Genomic DNA, 20,981 nt, shown 5'->3' with positions numbered 1-20,981 from the left:
ACTTAGATCAAGAAGAAAGAATGACTACTGACAATTCCTTTAGTCTGAAAATGTAGCATTTGTTAGGAATTAAAAGAATTATTTATTTCATCAGAGCAAATTATAGTGGAAAAACTATCACTTGTTACTGTCAGTAACATAAATGATGTATTGAGTGAATAAAAGAATCCCTTTTATAAAATCTGTTTTTCTTTAAATCTTGGAAAATTGTTGTTTCACCTCAGAGTGATTTCAAAGTGGAATGTAACAGTAGTGAAGACTTGTGTGCTATAAATCCTTTTCTGATTCCCTGTGGATCTCGTTCATTTTCATGTAGAAAACGAAAGCGAATCTACAGAGAAAAGAAACGTCTGGTGCATCACGGCCTGACGATGGATTCCTGTTTCCTGCAACATGGGGAGTCTCCACTATGGCCTGTTTCCCAACAGGAAACTGGAAAGGAGAGTGAAGACACGATGCTGCTTTTCCACACTTCTCTGGAGGTTTCTGTGTCCCCACAGAGCTCGGGAAACAAACAATCAACATGGTCACGCTTTGGGGGCCAGAGACGCATGAGCAACAGGCCCCCTTGCAGAAGGCAAAGGAATGTGGAACCCGAAACCACGCTTCAGTCGGCCAGAATGTGACTCCTGTGTGGATGGGACTATCCACCTCGCGTGGGGCTCAACGTGGGGCTCAACGTGGGGCTATCTCATCTGTGAACCATGTGGATGAAAAATGGACAATCACCCGAGTCTCGGCTCATTGCTCTCTGGGCAATTCCCTCATTCCTTGGGAAAGGAAATTCTAACCCAGGCTGGCGATCCAGAGGGCCAGTGAGAGCCCCACAGGCCGACGCAGCTGTGGGTCGAGCACTTAGCCTGCACTGGGCACCCAACATTTTCCGGAGTGCGAGATCCTGCTGGTCCTGGAGGCAGAAGACTGCTTTTCTCTCTGCCTTCCTCTCTCTGTTTCTTGCTCCCTCCCTCCCTCTTTCCCTCTGTCCCTCCCTCAGTTCCTCCCTTCCTCCTTCCCTCCCTCCTTCCCTCTCTCCTTCCTTCTATCCCTCCATCCTTTCCAAGGCCCCTCGGTCCATCCGTTCTTTCCTCCCTCCATCTCTCCCTCCCTCTCTGTCTCCGTTCACCTCTCCATCTCTGCCTGAATTCTCTCCCGCGTAGAAAGGGCAGCACCCCCGCTTGGGCGGGGTCTCTGGTCTGCATTTAGCTGTCAGGCGCTCCACGGTGATGCCGAGGAAGCTGGCGGGGCAAGGGTAGGCTATTGACGGTGGGGAGGGGAGGCAGAGGTTTCGAGACACGGAAGGAAGAGAAGGCCTGGCGTCTGCCCGTGCCAGTGTTTCCCGGGATGGAGGTCTCCGCCCGCCCCACTGAAGAACGAGGTGGGGGGCAAGAGGGAAGGGATGAGAGCTCTACCTAGGCTAGTTAGAAAACCTAGGCTGCTGCCTGCTAACCCGCGCATGAGCAGTAGACAGTCCGCCTCCCAGTACCTGGACAGGCCCTGGGATCCCCGGGATGCTCAGAAAAGAATGGCAGCCCGCCTCTGAGTGGAGTCTCTCATGGGACCTGGAACTCAGGGATCCTAGGCAGGTCAGTTGGAAGGGAAGACACGCCTCTCCATATCCAGTGAGAGGTTCACCGCAAAACAGAGGCCACCGCACTGCCCCTACCCCGCCCCAACCCCGCGTCCTAAAGCTCCTCCAGCACAGCCAAGTGTTCTTCCTGGCTGAGGAATGGTTCTAGCGGAGCGGGCTCTTCCACGTCCTTCAGCTCCCCCAGTGGCGCCGGATCTAGGAAAGGTTGTGCCACTTTGCCCCAGCCACTTTGACCCAACCTGGAGCTCACAAAAACATATGTTGTATGAAATCAAGGTTTAAGGGATCTAGGGCTGTGCAGGATGTGCCTTGTTAACAAAATGTTTACAAGCAGTACACTTGGTAAAAGTCATCGCCATTCTCTAGTCTCAACAAACGAGGGGCACAATGCACTGCAGAAAGCCGCAGAGACCTCTGCCCTTGAAAGCAGGGTATTGTCTAAGTTTTCTCCCCATGTGATAGTCTGAAATATGACCTCATGGGATGAGAAAGACCTGACTGTCCCCCAGCCTGACCCCCGTTAAGGGTCTGTGCTGAGGTGGATTAGTAAAACAGGAAAGCCTCTTGCAGTTGAGATAGAGGAAGGCCACTGTCTGCTCGCTGCCCCTGGGAATTGAATGTCTCAGTATAAAACCCAATTGTACATTTGTTCAATTCTGAGATAGGAGAAACACCGCCCTATTGTGGGAGGTGACACATGTTTGCAGTAATGCTGGTTTGTTATTCTTTACTCCACTGAGATGTTTGGGTGGAAAGAAACATAAATCTGGCTTACATGCACGTCCAGTCATAGTCCCTTCCCTTGAACTTAATTATGACATAGATTTTTTTGCTCATATGTTTTTTGCTGACCTTCTCCTTATTATCACCCTGCTCTCCTACTACATTCCTTTTTGCTGAAATAATAAAAATAATAACCAATAAAAACTCAGGGATCTCAGAGGCCGGTGCTGGTGCAGGTCCTTGGTATGCTGAGCGCCAGTCCCCTGGGCCTACTGTTGTTTCTCTATACTTTGTCTCTGTGTCTTAATTCTTTTCTCAGTCTCTCATCCCACCTGACTAGAAATACCCACAAGTCGGGAGGGGTAGGCCACCCCTTCACTCACCAGCAAAAAGATTATGACTTGGTAAAGCTCAGATATTCATTAGTATTTTTCAGCAATAAGGTATTTTAAGTTAAGGTATGTACACAGTTTTTTAGACATAATGTGATTACTAATTAATTAATTAATAATTATTAAATACTCATTACACTACAACATAGTTTAAGCATAACTTTTATAAGCACTGGGAAACAAAATGTTTATGTGACTAACTTGATTGCAACATTTGCCTTATTGTGGTTGTCTGGAACCAAACCCACACTATCTCTGAGTATGCTTGTAGGTTTTTGGTTGTTCTTTGTTTTGAGATGGGGTTTCACTCTGTCACCCAGGCCAGAGTGCAGTGGCATGATCATAGCTCACTGCAGCCTCAAACTGCTGGGTCAAGTGACTCTTCTACCACAGCTTCCTGAGTAGCTGGGACTACAGGCATGCAGCACTATGCCTGGCTTTTTTTTTTTTTTTTTTTTTTTTTGAGACGGAGTCTCACTCTTTCGCTCAGGCCAGAGTGCAGTGGCTATCTCGGCTCACTGCAAGCTCTGCCTCCTGGTTTCACGCCATCCTCCTGCCTCAGCCTCCTGAATAGCTGGGACTACAGGTGCCCAAACCAGGCCCGGCTAATTTTTTGTATTTTTAGTAGAGACCGGGTTTCACCATGTTAGCCAGGATGGTCTCGATCTGCTGACCTCGTGATCTGCCCGCCTCGGCCTCCTAAAGTGCTGGGATGACAGGCGTGAGCCACCGCGCCTGGCCTGCCTTTTCTTTCTAGTGGCACAAGCCCCATGGAGTGTGGTGCGTCCGATCTTCGATGCTTTTGAACAGTGTAGAAAGTATTGCTGTTTGAATTTAATTTTTTACTACATGTATGGTCTCGATAGAGCACAAGAAGATCAATAAGCCCTTCTCCTTATTCTACTTCCCTTTCTAGCAATGGAGAACTTTGATTGGATGTTTCCTGCCTACAGACAGGAATGAGTCTGCTGTTTTCTTTTTTAAACCCGAGGGGACTCAGCCTGAGGGCCTTGAGCATGGCCACCCTCCCCCAACCCCCAACTGGTGATTCTGGTGGTGGTGGTGGTTTTGTGTTCCAGCTTCTGTTTTGTTGTTGTTGTTGCTGCTGCTGCTGGTGGTCCTGTCGTCCTTGTTCTGGTATTTTACAGACTCAGGGGGTGTACGTGCTTGTTTGTTAGATCGGCATACTACTGCCTCCAGTTGTAGAAGTGGACCTCCAGTGTATCCAATACCCACGTGGTGAACGTTGTCTCCGACGGGTGATTTATTCATTCCTCGTCCCCTTCCTACCCTCCTCCTCCCTTTTGGAGTGTCTGTTATTTCCATCTTGATGACCATGTGCGTACCCACTGTTTACCTCCCACTTGTAAGCAGAAGGCAGTTCACTGAGTACATACTTGCTTCCAGCTCTATCCATGTTGTGGGAAAAGATGTGAAATTGCTCTTTTTTGTGCCTGTACCATTGGAGAATTTTAACTTTCTTGGTGGTTGTTTTTCTTTTTTCTTTTCTTTTCTCTTCTCTTCTTTTCTTCTCTTTTCTTTTCTTTCTTCATCCTCCTCCTCCTTCTTTTTTACATTTTTTTCAGCTGGGCTCTCCTACTTGTGTTGCTCAGTTGCTCAGGCTGTTCTCAAACTCCTGGCCTAGAAACTTCTCCCATCACATCCACCATCTAGTTGTTGAAATGAGCATCTCTTGTAAAATTAAAAAGATAAAAAAATAAAGAGAAAGACAAAAAGCAAGGGGTGAACTTTTCTCTTGCCACCTCCCAGTGTGTACCTTGGACCCGATAGGAGGGAGGGAGCTTGGCTGGGTGGGCTTTTGTTGCTAAATCCTCCCTAGGGCCTCCTTCCCTCTCCGCCTTGTCCCCACTTCTCCCCCAGCCAAGGCTCCCACCGCCGCCATGGGATTTTCCATGGGAGAGATATGCGAGAGGACAGATGCGGCTTCCAGATCTATAACCTGCCAGATGTCTCTGGCTCAGGGTCCCCCATCAGCTGCCTGCCACCTTCCAGGGAGCTCTGAGGCTGATGTCCCGCCCCCCTTCACGTCCCGCCACCCTCCTCTGGCTGGCCTTTGCCTGGCGACCCCAAGGGAACCACGTTGACACTGCTTTTGAATCCTCCAATGAAGACTTCCACCAGATGCCCCGGGTGGGCCGGATGGGATGGACTGGATCACCCCGGACTGTGCTGTTCTTGGGGGTTGGTTGACGTACATGGTGGACTGGCAGCCCCAGCATTGTAAAGGGTGCCCAGGTATGGAAATGTCACATAGGATGCCCTCCTTTCCGTCAGCCTGCCTTCAGCTTCCTCAGGCATGAAGACAACTTCCCATCAGAACCTCTTTTCTTCCCTTTCTCCACCACACAGATGAGATGCATGAGAGGGAGAAACAGCTCAATAGATATTCTGAACTTCATTTGTGGAATCCTCAGTCATCTAGAAACAGAGAGGTGACTAGACAGGGACCCAAATCAAACACCATTTCCAGGTCCTCACGGTGGGATTGATCTCTCTCTCTCTCTCTCTTTCTCACACACACACACACACACACACACACACACACACACACACAGGCAATTTCCACATCTAGTTCACAAACCACACTAATTTACCCTTTTCACAGTATGCAGTCTGAGGAAAACCCACCCCAGGCTCTACCCAGCGGCTGACGAAACCTCTTCTCTACAAATTATTAAAAAGATTATCTGGGCTGGGCACAGTGTCTCCCGCCTGTCATCCCAGCACTTTGGGAGGCCAAGGCGGGTGGATCACTTGAGGCCAGGAGTTCAAGACCAGACTGGCCAACATGGCAAAACCCCATCTTGATGAAATATAGAACAATTAGCCAGGCCTGGTGGCATAAGCTTGTAATCACAACTACTCAGGAGACTGAGGCGGGCGAGTTGCTTGAACCAGGGGTGCCGAGATTGCAGTGAGCTGAGATCGTGCCATGGCAATTATTGAGACAAAGCGAGACTCTGTCTCAATAATAATCACAATATTGTTATAAGATGAGTTTTGTGTGCTGATACCCACCTGTAGTCGCAGCTACTCAGGAGGCTGAGATAAGGAGAAGATCACTTGAGGCCCCACAGGTCAAGGCTTCAGTCAGCTGTATCCTGGGTAGTTACCAGTCAAGGAGATATGCCCCTCCCCATTTTCTATTTTCTTTTCTCTCTTCTTTTTTCTTCTCTCTTCTTTCTTTCTTTCTTTCTATCTTTTTCTTTCTTTCTCTCTTTCTTTCTTTCCTTTTTCTTTCTTTCCTGCCTGACTGACTGCCTCCTACCTTCCTTCTTTTCTCCCTTCCTCCCTTCCTCCCTTCCTTCTTTCCTCCCACCTCGGCCTCCCAAAATGCTGGGATTACTGGTGTGAGGCACCATGCCTGCTTGGCCTAAAGAGACACCCTTTGAAAGTAAGACACAGCACCTTCCAGTGATCTGATTGATTGATTGACTGATTTAGAGACAGCGTCTCGCTCTGTCGCCCTGGGAGTGGTGCCATCATAACTCACTCACTGCAGCATGGATGCTCCTGGACTCAAGTGATCCTCCCACCTCAGCCTCCAGAGTAGAGTACCTGGGACCACAGGCAGGTGCCACTGTGCCCAGATCATTTTTATTTATTTATTTATTTATTTTCCTGAGACAGAGTTTCACTTTTGTTGCCCAGACTGGAGTGCAATGGCACGATCTTGGCCCACAGCAACCTCTGCCTCCCAAGTTCAAGCGATTCTCCTGCGTCAGCCTCCTGAGTAGCTGGGATTGCAGGCATATGCCACCACGTCTGCCTGATTATGTATTGTTAGTAGAGGCGGGGCTTCTCCATGTTGGTCAGGCTGGTCTCGAACTCCCAACCTGAGGTGATCCGCCCTCCTCGGCCTCCCAAAGTGCTGGAATGGCAGGCGTGAGCCACTGCACCTGGCCTTCATTTTTATGTTTTTCCACAGACAGGGTCTCATCATTTTGTTGCAACCCTCCTGAACCAGTGTCTCAAAGTGCTGGCGTGGTAGGCATGAGCCACTGCACCTGGACTCTGGGGAATGATTCAAGACCATGACCGCTGTACTAATTCTTTCTTTCTTTCTTTCTTTCTTTCTTTCTTTCTTTCTTTCTTTCTTTCTTTCTTTCTTACTTTCTTTCTTTCTTTCTTTCTTTTCTTTCTTTCTTTCTTCCATTGATGAATTTTTTTATTATTGATTGATTGATTGATTGATTGATTTTGAGACGGAGTCTCTCTCTGGTCCAGGCGAGGCGAGGCAAGGGGCATCACTTTGGAAGCCGCAGCACCGCCTTCTAAAGCCCCATTCAAATGCACAAAGCCTTATTTCCTTCCTGGAGTTGGAGCTGATGCCTTCCATCGCCTTGGGCTTCTCTCCATTCAGAAGCTGTTACAGGCACAACCCCACCCAGTGGCTGGCTGCTGCTGAGGATTAGCGGGTGTGGTGGGGCTGGAAACTCGGTCCCCTATTGTTGCAAGCTCAGCCAAGACATCCCCCGACCCCCATCCCTTGCTCACCCTTTGAGATCCCCTGACTCCACCGCCTTGGAGGCTTACCTCTTACTTTAATTTGTCTTTCTTCCTTTCCTGCATTTGAGGAGGGGGTGCAGGAATGAGGGTGTGTGTGGGAAGGGGCTATGGGGTGGGAATGGAGGGGAGAGTCCTAAGGGTCTATTTAGTGTCATTCCTCTTTCACCGCCACCACCGAAGATGAAAGCAACAATTAGCTAAATACCACATGTTCTCATCCATAAGTGGGAACTTATAGATGAGAGTTCTGCGTGGGCAGAACCAGGGGGACCAGAGACGCGGGAGCCTACTTGAGGGAGGAAGGGTGGAAGGAGAGACAGCTTCAGGAAAAAACAAACAAACAAAAAAAACCATGAAAACTGTTGAGCCCTGTGCTGAGTATCCGGCTGATGAATTCATCTGCACACTGAACACCCCCGTCAGAAGTTTACCTATGTAACAATCTTGCACATGTATGTTTGAATAAGAAATGAAAGTTAGGGGAGAAAGAGAGAGAAGGGAGAGACAGAGAGAGGGAGAGAGGGAAAGAGAGAGAGAAGTGAAACGAAACACCACCTCCTGGACCTGAGTCAGGGGGTTTCCGGCCTTTTGGGGGAACATTCAGCGACAATGCAGTATTTGGGCCTCTTCTTTTTTTTTTTTTTCCTTCTTTTCTTTTTTTTTTGACTGAGTTTCTCTTGCTCTGTTACCCAGGCTGTGGTGCAGTGGCACTCTCTCGGCTCACTGAAACCTCTGCTTCCCAGGTTCCAATGATTCTTCTTCTGTAGCTGGGATTACAGGTGTGCACCACGACAGCCGGCTAATTTTTCTGTTTTTAGTAGAGACGGGGTTTCTTCATGTTGGCCACGTTGGTATTGAACTCCTGACCTCAAGCGATCCACCCTCCTGGGCCTCCCAAAGTGCTGGGACGGCAGGCCTGAGCTGCCGGGATTTCAGCCTTTAAAAGCACGGGCCCTTACACTTTTCGCTGTGGCCCTTACACTCAGAATGACGTGTCTTCTCTGCCTTAGGTTGACTCCTTGAGTCCCCTATGCCATTGCACTCTAGCCTGGGCAGCAAGACCGAAACTCTGTCCCCCCACCTTCTGGTGCAAAATAAAATAAAATAAAATAAATAAATAAATAAATAAATAAATAAATAAATAAATAAAATCTCTACACATGACATATAAGTGTGTGTTCCCATGAGTGATTTCTAAGAAATGGCGCTGTACACTGAACACAGTGGCACACGTCTGTCATCCCAGCACTTTGGGAGGCCGAGGTGGGTGTTTCACGAGGTCAGGAGTTCAAGACCAACCTAGACAACATGGGGAAATCCTGTCTCTACTGAAAATAAGAAACTGAGCTGGGCGCAGTGGGGCAGACAGCTGTAATCCCAGCTACTCAGGAGGTTGAGGTGGGAGAATAGCTTGAATCTGGAAGGCAGATGTTGCAGTAACCCGGGATGGCGCCACTGCACTACAGCCTGGGTGACAGAGTGAGACTTGGTCTCCAAACACATAAATAAATAAATGTAAAAAAGAAAGAAAGAAAAGAAAAGGAAAGGAAAGGAAAGGAAAGGAAAGAAAAGAAAAAAGAAAAGAAAAGAAAACCAGAAAAGAAAGAGAAAATGAAAGAAAAGACACTGTATTGCTACTGGGCCAGGACCTCTCTTTCTGTGTATTTCTCTCTGTCTCTCTGTCCATCTCTGTCTTTCTCTATCTGTCTCTTTCTCTGTCTATCTGTCTGTCTCTTTCTTTCTCTCTATCTCTGTCTCTCTCTGCCTGTCTCACGGTGTCTGTCTTCTAACTCTCTTTCTCTGCCTGTCTGTCTCTCTCTCTCCCCCTCCCTGTCTGTTTCTCTCTCTCTCTGTCTCTCTCTTTCTGTCTGTTTCTCTCTGTCTCTCTCTGTCTGTCTCTGTTTCTCTCTGTCTCTGTCTCTCTGTGCCTATCTTCTGTCTTACTCTCTTTCTCTACCCTTCTGTCTCTCTCTTTGTCTGTCCCTCTCCCTCCCTTTCTGTCTCTCTCTCTCACTCTCTCTCTGTCTCTCACTCTTTCTGTTTCTCTCTGTCTCTCTCTCCATCTCTCTCTGTCTCCCTCTTTCTCTCTGTCTCTGTCTGTCTCTCTCTGCCTGTCTCTCTCACTGTCTGTCTTCTGCCTTACTCTCTTCCTCTGCCTGTCTCTCTCTTTCTCTCTTTCTCCCTCCCTGCCTTTCCGTTTCCCTCTCTCTCTCTCTCTGTCTCTCTCTCTGTCTGTTTCTCTCTATCTCTTCCTCTCTTCCTCTGTCTGTCTGTCTCTCTCTTTCTTTTTCTTTTTTTTTTTCAGAGGGAGTCTCACTGTGTCACCCAGGCAGGAGTACAGTGGCGCCATCTTGGCTCACTGCAAGCTCCACCTCCCAGGTTCACGCTATTCTCCTGCCTCAGCCTCCGGAGTAGCTGGGACTATAGGCTCCCGCCACCAAGCCCGGCTAATTTTTTGTATTTTTAGTAGAGACGGGATTTCACCGTGTTAGCCAGGATAGTCTCGATCTCCAATCTTCTGAGCTCGTGATCCGCCCGCCTTGGCCTCCCAAAGTGCTGGGATGACAGGAGTGAGCCACCACACCCAGACTGTCTCTCTCTTTCTTTCTCTCTCTTTCTCTCTCTCTCTGTGCCTATCTTCTGTCTTACTCTCTTTCTCTCCCTGTCTGTCTCTCTCTCTCTCTCTCCGTCTCTCTCTCTCTTGCTGTTTCTCTCTGTCCATCTTTGTCTGTCTCTTTCTCTGTTTGTCTCTCTCTTTCTTCCTCTCTGTCTCTCTCTCCCTCTGCCTGTCTCTCTCACTGTGTCTGTCTTCTGTCTTACTCTCCTTCTCTGTCTGTCTGTCTGTCTCTCTCTCCCCCTCTCTTTCTGTTTCTCTCTCTATCTCTCACTCGCTCCGTCTCTCTCTTTCTGTCTGTTTCTCTCTGTCTCTGTCTCTCTGCCTGCCTGTCTCTCTCTCTCTGTCTCTCTCCCTCCCTGTCTGTTTCTCTCTCTTTCTCTATCTCTCTCTCTTTCTGTTTTTCTCTGTCCATCTCTGTCTTTCTCTGTCTCTCTTTCTCTCTGTCTGTCTCTCTCTTTCTCTGCCTGTCTCTCTCACTGTGTCTGTCTTCTGTCTTAATCTTTCTCTGCCTTTCTGTTTGTCTCTCTCTCTCCCTCCCTTTCTCTCTCTCTCTCTCCATCTCTCTCTCTTTCTGTTTCTCTCTGTCTGTCTCTGTCTGTCTCTGTGTGTCTGTTTCTCTCTCTTTCTCTGTCTCTCTCTCTGTTTCTGTTTATTTCTCTCTGTTTGTCTCTCTCTCTCTCTGTCTCTCTCCCTCCCTGACTGTCTGTTTCTCTCTCTGTCTCTGTCTCTCTCTCTTTCTTTCTGTTTCTCTCTGTCTCTCTCTGTCCATCTCTGTCTTTCTATGTCTGTCTCTTTCTCTGTCAGTCTGTCAGAGCCCCCGTGCTGGGGAGGGCCCTGCCCCTTCCAAGAAAGTGAGAAGCACCTGCTTAGAGAGGCCGAGAGGAATCTAGACAGACAGGCCTTGCTAGGCTTCGCCACTCGGTGCATGATTTTGGGAGGTCGAGGCCGGATCCTCACTTGGATGGAAGGGGCATTTTCCAACTTTTCTCTCTGTCATGTGTGGCGTCCCTACTTCTTGTATTTCCCTGATAAGCTCCTCGACTGAGAAATACACGTTTAAGGCCAGGCGCGGTGGCTCACGTCTGTCATCCCAGCAGTTTGGGAGGCCGAGGCGGGTGGATCACCTGAGGTTGGGAGTTCGAGACCAGCCTTGCCAACACAGCAAAACCCCGTCTCTACTAAAAATATTAAATTGAGTCGGGCGCGGTGGGGCAGGTGCCTGTAATGCCAGCTACTCGGGAGGCTGAGGCAGGAGAATCGCTTGAACCTGGGAGGCAGAGGCTGCAGTGAGCCGAGATCGCGCCACTGCACTACAGCCCGGGCTGTAGAGTGAGTGAGACTCTATCTCTAAATAAATAAATAAATAAATAAATAAATAAATAAATAAATAAATAAATGCATTCTTTTCCGTGCTGACTGACACTTGCAGGCATCGGTTGTCTTCGGGCATCACTTAGTGGCCACTGTTATTGAAAGTCGAGGTGACACAGAGGGAGGTCTCCCGGACTTCACCGAGCCTGGGGCAACGGGTTTCTCTCTCTCCCTTCTGGAGGCCCCTCCCTCTCTACCTGGTTGCCTAGGGAACCTCTGCCCTGGCGGGGGCCCTATTTTTCTTTGATTAGCGCTTTAGTTTTCTATGTGTGTTGGTTTCTTTCATGCGCATTGACTCTTCTACTTGGGTTTTAGGAGGGGTCAGTTTAATTTTCAAGTCGCCGCCTGGCTCCCCCCACTACCTATGTCCCTTTACCTTCATTTAGTGAATCAGTTAGGTGGGTTCCCCCCAAAACCCCTACCCCCCGCCTCCCAACACCCTGCTTGGAAACCTTCCAGAGCCACCCAGGTGCGCCTCCCTCTTCTCTCCCCTTCTCCCACCCCTTGCCAGAGATCTCATTCTTGCTAGGCTGACATTTGCAACGGTGGGCGTCAGGCCTCACTCAGTGGCCATGGTTTTTGAAGATGGGGGTGGCACGGTCCCACTTCCCCAGAGACAGCTTGGGCCGATGGCATAGCCCTTGACCCGCGTGGGCAAGCGGGCAGGTCTGCAGTTTTGGGGTTTTCCCCAGCTTCCTTCTTCAGGCCTCCCTCCCTAGGAAAGCTTCACCCTGGCTGGGTCTCAATCACTTTTTATCATGATGTTTTAGTTTCTCGCCCTCCCGCCGGCATAGTTTCACAATGGGAATGGTGTCACAGCTCTAGTCTGGACCTTCTTAGTATTTGCCCAGAATTGAAACGCTTTCTGAAAACTAATACTTTGCTCACTTAAGATTTCCAGGGACGGTGCCTTGGTCCGTGTTTGTTGTTTTGTTTTTTTTGTGTTTTTCCTTTTTCGTATGTATTTCTTTTCAGATGAAGTAGAAATCCCCAATTTTCAGGAGGACATATATTTTCCCCAAGACATGTTAGCTGCTGTTTTCTCCTGTTGTTAACTAGCGCTTTTGTGAATCTCTCAACGTGTAGTGAGAGCCGGTTGATATTTACTATACTTCAGAGCATCTTATTTTCTGGAAATCCGTAAGTGAATGCTGCGGCTGCTCTTGCTGCTGCTGCTGCTCTTGTTGCTGTTGTTGCTGTTGTTTTCAAAGACCACCCCAGCCACTGTTTACGGGATCAAAAGCATTATAAAATATGTGTAATTATTTCCTGAGCACGCCCTTCCTCCTCCTCTCTCTGTCTCTCTGTCTCTGTCTCTCTCTTTCTCTGTCTTCTCTCTCTCTCTGTCTCTCTCTCTCTGCCTATTTCTCTCTCTCTCTCTCTCTGCCTGTCTCTCTCACTGTGTCTGTCTTCTGTCTTACTCCCTTTCTCTGCCTGCCTGTCTGTCTCTCTCTCTCTGTTTGTCTGTCTTTCACTGTCTCTCTCTCTCCGTGTCTGTTTCTCTCCATCTCTGTCTCTGTCTCTCTTTCTGTCTGTTTCTCTCGGTCTCTCTCCCTCCATCTCTGTCTGTCTCTCTCTTTCTTTCTCTCTGTCTTTATCTGTCTCTCTCTGCCTGTCTCTCTCACTGTGTCTGTCTTCTATCTTACTCTCTTTCTCTGCCTGCCTGTCTCTCTCTCTCTCTTTGTTTCTCTCTGTCTCTCTCTGTCCATCTCTGTCTTTGTCTGTCTGTCTCTTTGTCTGTCTGTATCTCTCTTTCCTATCTCGCTGTCTCTGTCTCTCTCTCTCTGTCTCTCTCACTGTGTCTGTCTTCTGTCTTATTCTCTTTCTTTGCCTGTCTGTCTGTCTGTTGGTCTCTCTCTCTTGCTCTCTCTCCCTGTCTCTCTGTCTGTCTCTCTCTCTCCCTGTTTTTTTCTCTCTTGTTTTTTTTCTCTCTCTCTCTTTGCCTGTCTGTTTCTCTGTCTCTGTCTCTCTGTCTCTCTCTCTCTCCCTGTCTCTCTCTCTGTGTCTGTCTTCTGTCTTACTTTCTCTGCCTGTCTGTCTGTCTCTCTCTCTCCTTGTCTGTTTCTCTCTCTGTCTCTGTCTCTCTCTTTCTGTCTCTCTCTCTCCCTCTGTCTGTCTCTGTCTTTCTCTGTCTCTTTCTCTCTCTCTGTCTGTCTCTTTCTTTCTCTCTGTTTCTCCATCTGTCTCTGTCTCTCTCTCTTTTTGTGTGTGTCTGCCTTCTGTCTTACTCTCTTTCTCTGCCTGTCGGTCTTCCTGTCTGTCTGTCTGTCTCTGTCTCTGTCTGTCTCTCTCTCTTTCTGTCTCTATCTCTCTTTCTGTTTCTCTCTCTGTCCATCTCTGTCTTTCTCTGTGTCTTTATCTGTCTGTCTCTCTCTCTTTTTCTCTTTGTGTATCTTTGTATCTCTCTGTCTGTCTCTCTCAGTCTCTGTCTCTCTCTTTCTTGCTCACTCTCTGGCTCTTGCTATCTCCCACCCTCTCTTTCTTTGCAAAATAAGTTCAAGTACATCTAATCTAATCCATTACCATGGCCTGAATTCTTAACTTTAGGCATCCCAGATATGATCTCCCTACAGAATGCTGTACAGAACTGGCAAGTTGATTTCTTGACTTGGAAACCTCATAGATACTACATATTAATAAAGATCCAACCTTAAAATCTGGGGTTGCCTCTCCCTCGACTGTCTCAAAAAGGCATACCTCTGTTCACCTAGGATGCTGGGAGGGTTTTCTCAATGTGCATCTGCTCGTGTCCTACATGACCTGTGACCAAGCCCTGTCCGTTCTGTCTCAAATGTGTATCTGCAAACACTTCTCTCCATTTCCACAACTACCCACAGCCCATTGTGGAACCACTGGCCCTTTGAAAAAAATCCCAGAGGTAGCTTTGGCTTTTTGGCTAGGAGGCCTAAACGTGCTGAGAACTTTCTTGCCCAGGATCCTGTGTGAACAAAAGTGGCTCTGCTGGGAGCTGGGATCCTTGGGACCATGCTTGCTAGTGCTGGATGAGTCTCTGGAAGGAAGCACGGGACTCCGCAAAGCTGACTTCTCCCACTGAGGTCAAACGGATACCTCTGCATTGGCCCAAGGCCTCCAACTTACATCACCATCATCATCACTGTCAGCATCCTTGTGAGCCTGCCCAAGGACCCGACTCCGGGGAGACTCTTGGGAGCCTGGCCATCCTCGGCTAAAGTCCAAAGGGATGGCGACTTCCACCCACAAGGTCCCCACTGAACTGCAAAGATGTGGAGCATAGGTCAGAGAGGGGACCAGGAGGGGAGGCGTCCTGACAGGCGATGAGTTCCCTAGGCTCTGGCCACCCCACTCACGTCCCACGTCCCGGGCACCCGTGGGACACCGCCGCTTTATCGCCTTCTTTGTCCACAGCCGGCCTCACCCCATCCTGCAACCCAGGCACACACGCTGGAGGTTACAAAACCACTTGGCGCGAATAGAGCCTGACGGAGGGAGAGCTCATTTCACTAGGCAGAGGGGTGCAGTGGGGTGGGGTGGGGGGTGGGGGGTCTGTAGAAAGCCTGATTCTCCCTCGTGGGTGGCTACAGGATGCAAATGAATATCGCTTCTTGGACGGAGGGGCTTCCTTAGGCCATCACGTTTGCGGGGCTATCTCTCAAACCCTTCCTTGAGGCCACAGAATAGATTCCACCACACCCCTCGACGTTTCCCCAGGTGCTGGATGTATCCTGTCAAGAGACCTGAGCCTGACACATTGAGTTAAACACCTTTATTGTCTTTGTGTGTTTGTTTGTTTCTGAGATGGAGTCTTGTTCTGTCCCCCCCGGCTGGAGTGCAGTGGCGTGATCTCAGCTCACTGCAACCTCTGCCTCCTGGGTTCCAGCGATTCTTCTGCCTCAGCGCCACCATGCCCGACTCATTTTTTTATTTTTAGTAGACATGGGGTTTGACCCTGTTTCATCGGTTTTCACTGGAGATTATAGATTCGAGTCACACCTCATTGTGTGTCACATCATGACTTCTTTTTTTTTTTTTAAGCAAAATATATCTGCTTTATTTGAGTGGCTTTGTGTATCGTTATAATTGTGTTATAGATGGAGAAAAGGTATTAAACACGGTGATAATGATAGTGAAAGTGAAAACAAAAGAAAGTCTATCTATTTTGTAGTTAGAATAAAGTTGCTCAGTATTTAGAGTTACCTAAATAAGTCAGCATTTAAACTTCTCCTAGTAAAAGCTTGCCGATCTGAATAATCCTCCTTTAAACACAATTTTTGATATGGTTAAGTTTTTTAAGAATGTGGCTCTTGCAAAATAGCTGAACAGACAATACACATTTAAAAAAGAACAAGACAAGGATCAACCAGACTTGAGAAAAAATAAAAAACAACACAAGTCTTATGAAGAACTGAGTTCTTAAAATATTATGGAGAACATAGCTATTGGAAGAGAAGGCAGTATTGGCAAGTTGGTTGTTACATTGGTCAGCAAAAGCTAGCACTTTTTTTTTGGCAACCTTTCAGGCACTGCAACTACTACTGTAAAATGAGATAGAATCCATTAAACAACATATTCACAAATCAAAAAATGTTTTAGTAATATAATGCTTCAGATTTAGAAGGAAATCAAGTGATAAACCACTGCTATAATAATTAACTCCAAAGATAACCCTATCTGACAAAAACTACCACAGAGTTATGACTTCAGAATTATACTTTCTCTTGATATTTATTTATTTATTTATTTTATTGTATTTTATTGTATTTTTTTTTTCTTGAGACAGCGTCTCACTCTGTGGCACAAGCTGGAGTGCAATGGCGTAATCTTGGCTCACTGCAACATCCACTTCCTGGGTTCAAGCGATTCTCCTGCCTCAGCCTCCCGAGTAGCTGAGACTACAGGCATCTGCCACCATGCCCAGCTAATTTTTATACTTTTAATAGAGACGGGGTTTCACCATGTTGGCCAGGATGGTCTCAATCTCTTGACCTTGTGAGCCACCTGCCTCGGCCTCCCAAAGTGCTGGGATGACAGGCATGAGCCACTGTGCCTGACATTCTCTTGATATTTAAACTTTTAAGTCAGTCCAGAAAAATACAATAAATGTCAACAGTAAGTATGGTGTTGAGGCAGAAGTAGGACCAAAATTTTTCATGTTATTCAGTTGATAACAATATGACCTGGTAGTAATTTCCGATGTGTCTACTTATACCCAAGTACAAAAAAGTAAAACAGAGATACTGCTAAATAAAAGGGTACACTAAGTTCTTAATAGTAACTCAATAAACTGGAACACTGTCAAAAAGCAGCAACTAGTGATTTTTTTCAGGGTTTTTTTCTATTACCCAGTAAGTGAATTATGCTATTCCTTTCCAATTTCCCAAGCACTTTTTGTCCCAATCACCATTTATGTGTTCGAAGAGAAAGTAGCAAATCAATTAACGAAACTAAACAAGCAAACAAACAAAACCCAACTATGGTATCTGCAAAAGTTTGGTAGAAGACTGAAACTGTTGAGTGTAAGGATCTGGTATTCTATTATCATTAGTTAAATTAAGAGTTTGCTAAAGACATTCATTTCATAAGAAAACATGTTAGTTTGAAGTTATTGAACAGTATGTATCACCCCTAAGTATTATTAACCAAATTCAGGAAAATAAAGAGCTATCTAACAAGAAAAATTATTGACTACCAGCACCATCAACAAGACTTTGTCTTTACACTTCATTACCACTTACCATATATTATAATGTCTAGGATTGACTCTGATAGTATTTCAAAAACAAGCTAATGCTTTGTCCATTCTTCAGTTAAGACAAACTCATGCCCTAATAGAGTATAGGCATAAGCATAATTTGGATCCACTTGGATAGCTCTCTGGAGGAATTTAATTGCAATATCGTGTTCCTGTTGCAGACTAAAACAGTTCCCTGCAGCACACCAGGCCTCTGGTGAATTTTTATCCATGTCTGTTAAGTCTTTTGACAGAACTGAAAGAGCAACATGTTTTTGAAGATGCCAAAGTGTTGTAGAGTAGATTTCCATGGCTTTGACTCTATAATCCTCAATCCTTCTAACCTCTGAGAATATTCTTTCAGCTTGCATGTACTCTGAAAGTTCAAAATAGACCCTTCCAATTTGGCACAGTACCCAACCAGAATTGTAGTGGTGAGAAGGTAGATGGCTCAAAATATTTATAGCTTCTTTGCAGTGGTATGAACACAAAGCTAAATAACCTTTCCCCTTTTCAGGAAGAAGCCTCATCAAGCCTTCTGCTGCTGCTTTTTGTAGATTAATACCTGAATCTCAGGTGTGATTGTGGATATTTTCCCTTCTGAATTGATGGAAGAGTCCAATTTTGTAATTTCCAGGCTGTCATTTATATGAGGCTGAGTTATTCCTCCTTTATTTGTTTTACTTTTTGTTTTTCTGTTTGGGATTTTAGGTGGAAACTTCATTTTTAATTTCTTCCTATTCTTCTTGGTTGTGGAACTGTCACTAGTAAAGACTTGTGAACTTTTTTGATGCAGTGCATTTGGGGGAGATGTCATAGTGGGGCTCAATACCTGAGGTGTTGTACTTGTTTATGGACCAGGACTTCCCGTTTGTGAAAGAATTGGAGTTACCTCTCGGCTATTTCCACTCTGTGAGAAGACAGATTTTGCTCCAGTTTGGCCAATTCTGGCAACAGACTTTTTTGAAGGGGCTCCGGTGGATGGCACATCAATTACAGAAGGTGTATCAGTGTAGTTTTGGAAATAGGATCCATCTCAAGGACTTGGGGTTTCTAATGGCAAAATCCCAAAACTTGGGGTTAATGGACTAAGAGCTGCTGGTCCTCTTAATAAACTTCGACCAGTTTTTGGTTTATTTTGAACCTGTTTGATAATATGGAAGTTCCTGTTCCCAGTTGGACAGTATCACGTGAAATTACAGCTGAATCAATGGAAGACACTGGGGAATCTGTATTCAAGGAATACTTTGAATTGGGAGATTCTAAATTCAATCTGTTTAATTCAGTTGTGTCCTGGGGTGTTTCCGTAAGAAAGGTCTCAGACTGTTTGTGACATAAACTATGATTAGGTACTTGTGTTGTGCAAGAGTTGGGCAGACAGTTGCTAAAGTTCTGTAAAGATGTGAATTTAAATGTTTGGTCAGGATCTGGCTTTTCATCTATTTCACATAATGATTCAAGGGATACCAGAGGAAAGGATTTAAACTAAGGCACTTTTGGTAGTATTCTGATCCTTTGACAAGCTGATCTGTCTTGCAATATACATGTCCCAACAATGGAAGGGGAAAGCAAGCTGAATCACCAAACTTGGTAACAATATCATCATGGCTTTTCTGCTTATGGAACACTCCACCAGATAAGATTTGTTCCCCTTCTGCAAGCTTGCTGAGATCAACACAACATTTTGCAAGCAGGTATTTGCATTGCAGTGTAGGAAAACTGTGTACTTTGAAGAGACTATATGTGTTATAGGCCTTTCCTGGGTAGTAAGAACAGGTAGCCAGTAAAAACAAGGCTTCTTCTGAGTGTACTTCTGCATAAAGGCATTCTGCGGGGAAAACCCCATCTTGGTAAGCATAGTGGTTTAGTGCTTGCCATGTAGCAGGCTGGAGGGGTTCCTGCAGCACCGTCATCCTCGAGGCTCAGACCCAATTTCTGCAGTGCCTCAGGTACCCCTTCCACCCCTCCCACCACCCTCCCCCCAATAGCGGCTCCGGCCCGGCCAGCCTGGGCTCATTTAAACTCACCAGTTTTGTGGGTTGCCTGTTCACTCTGATGGTAGTTTCTTTTGCTGTACAGAAGCTCTTTAGTTTAATTAGATCACATTTGTCAATTTTGGCTTTTGTTGCCATTGCTTTTGGTGTTTTAGACATGAAGTCCTTGCCCAGGCCTATGTCCTGAATGGTAATACCTAGGTTTTCTTCTAGGGTTTTTATGGTTTCAGGTCTAACATTTAAGTCTTTAATCCATCTTGCATTGATTTTTGTATAAGGTGTAAGGAAGGGATCCAGTTTCAGCTTTCTACATATGGCTAGCCAGTTTTCCCAGCACCATTTATTAAATAGGGAATCCTTTCCCCATTGCTTGTTTTTCTCAGGTTTGTCAAAGATCAGATAGTTGTAGATTTGTGGCATTATTTCTGGGGGCTCTGTTCTGTTCCATTGATCTATATCTCTGTTTTGGTACCAGTACCATGCTGTTTTGGTTACTGTAGCCTTGTAGTATAGTCTGAAGTCAGGTAGTGTGATGCCTCCAGCTTTGCTCTTTTGGCTTAGGATTGACTTGGAGATTCAGGCTCTTTTTTGGTCCCATATGAACTTTAAAGTAGCTTTTTCCAATTCTGTGAAGAAAGTCATTGGTAGCTTGATGGGGATGGAAAAGGGATCTAGAACTAGAAATACCATTTGACCCAGCGATCGTATTACTGGGTATATACCCAAAGGACTATAAATCATGCTGCTATAAAGACACATGCACATGTATATTTATTGTGGCACTATTCACAATAGCAAAGTCTTGGAACCAATTCAAATGTCCAACAATGATAGACTGGATTAAGAAAATGTGACACGTATACACCATGGAATACTATGCAGCCATAAAAAATGATGAGTTCATGTCCTTTGTAGGGACATGGATGAAATTGGAAATCATCATTCTCAGTAAACTATCACAAGGACAAAAAACCAAACACCACATGTTCTCACTCATAGGTGGGTATTGAACAATGAGAACACATGGACACAGGAAGGGGAACATCACACTCTGGGAACTGTTGTGGGGTGGGGGAGGGGGCAGGGATAGCATTAGGAGATAATATGTAGTGCTAGATGACAAGTTAATGGGTGTAGCACACCAGCATGGCACATGTATACATATGTAACTAACCTGCACATTGTGCGCATGTCCCCTAAAATTTAAAGTATAATAATAATAATAATAATAATAATAATAAATAAACTCACCAGTTACCAGGGGATGGGGGAGGCCAAGCCAGAATGACTTCTTTACCCTGCCGACTCTGGGAAGCCCGGCCCCTTGTGATCCATTGCAAAGCGAGAGTCACCTCATATTTGGAAAATGGATGCACTCCCAAGTTCAGTGGAGGGATGTGGCATGTAGGATGAAGGACTCTCTTCCTTCTGATTCGGTCTGCATAGTGGGGCCTAGGGTTGGAGCTCTCTCTGTGCGGACTGCCGACTCCCTCTACCTTGGGTTCCATCGACCCCAGCCTGGGACATGGGCCTTGGCAGATTCTGGCCCTTCCTGGCCCTTACATCGCTGTCAGAAACCCCATCTCGTGCTTGGATGCCCCAGTGACTGTGGCTCGTGCCTTTCTGGAAACACTGGAAATCTCTCCTCTATGCATGGTCACCTAAAACCCCAGGAGCTCAGGACAAGGGCCGCCATCCACCTCACTGCTTTCAGAAGAGAATGCTGAGAGTCTCTTACAGACTGTCTCTTGACTTGAGTTCTTCATGAGTGTGTGGTTAAGATGTAATGAGACCAGATGTATTAACTCAGGCAGGGTGCTGGTGGCTCACGTCTGTACTCCCAACATTTTGGGAGGCTGAGGCTGTAGGATCCCTTGAGGAATTGCCTAACCCTGAGGACCTTGAGGCTGCAGTGAGTGAGCCATAATGGTGTCACTGCACTCCAGTCTCGGCAAAAGACAGAGTGAGGCCCTGTCACAGGCCGGCCGGCAGGCAGGCGGAAAGACAACAGCTGTATTATGTTCTTCTCAGGGTAGGAAGTAAAAATTACAGAATA

At 46.5% G+C, this 20,981-nt stretch overlaps 2 pseudogenes; both read right to left on the bottom strand.

Annotated features, from left to right (window-relative positions):
• Window positions 1-1,039: 1,039 nt before the first annotated feature.
• Window positions 1,040-18,119, bottom strand: LOC130541185 (cell division cycle protein 27 homolog; annotated as a pseudogene).
• LOC129395636 (cell division cycle protein 27 homolog) lies at window positions 17,782-18,844 on the bottom strand (annotated as a pseudogene).
• Window positions 18,845-20,981: the final 2,137 nt, after the last annotated feature.

Source organism: Pan paniscus, chromosome Y (assembly GCF_029289425.2).
Source record: "Pan paniscus chromosome Y, NHGRI_mPanPan1-v2.0_pri, whole genome shotgun sequence".
NCBI lineage: Eukaryota > Metazoa > Chordata > Mammalia > Primates > Hominidae > Pan > Pan paniscus.
Note: the sequence above shows the minus strand (reverse complement) of the source record. Positions and strands in the feature narration are given on the sequence as shown.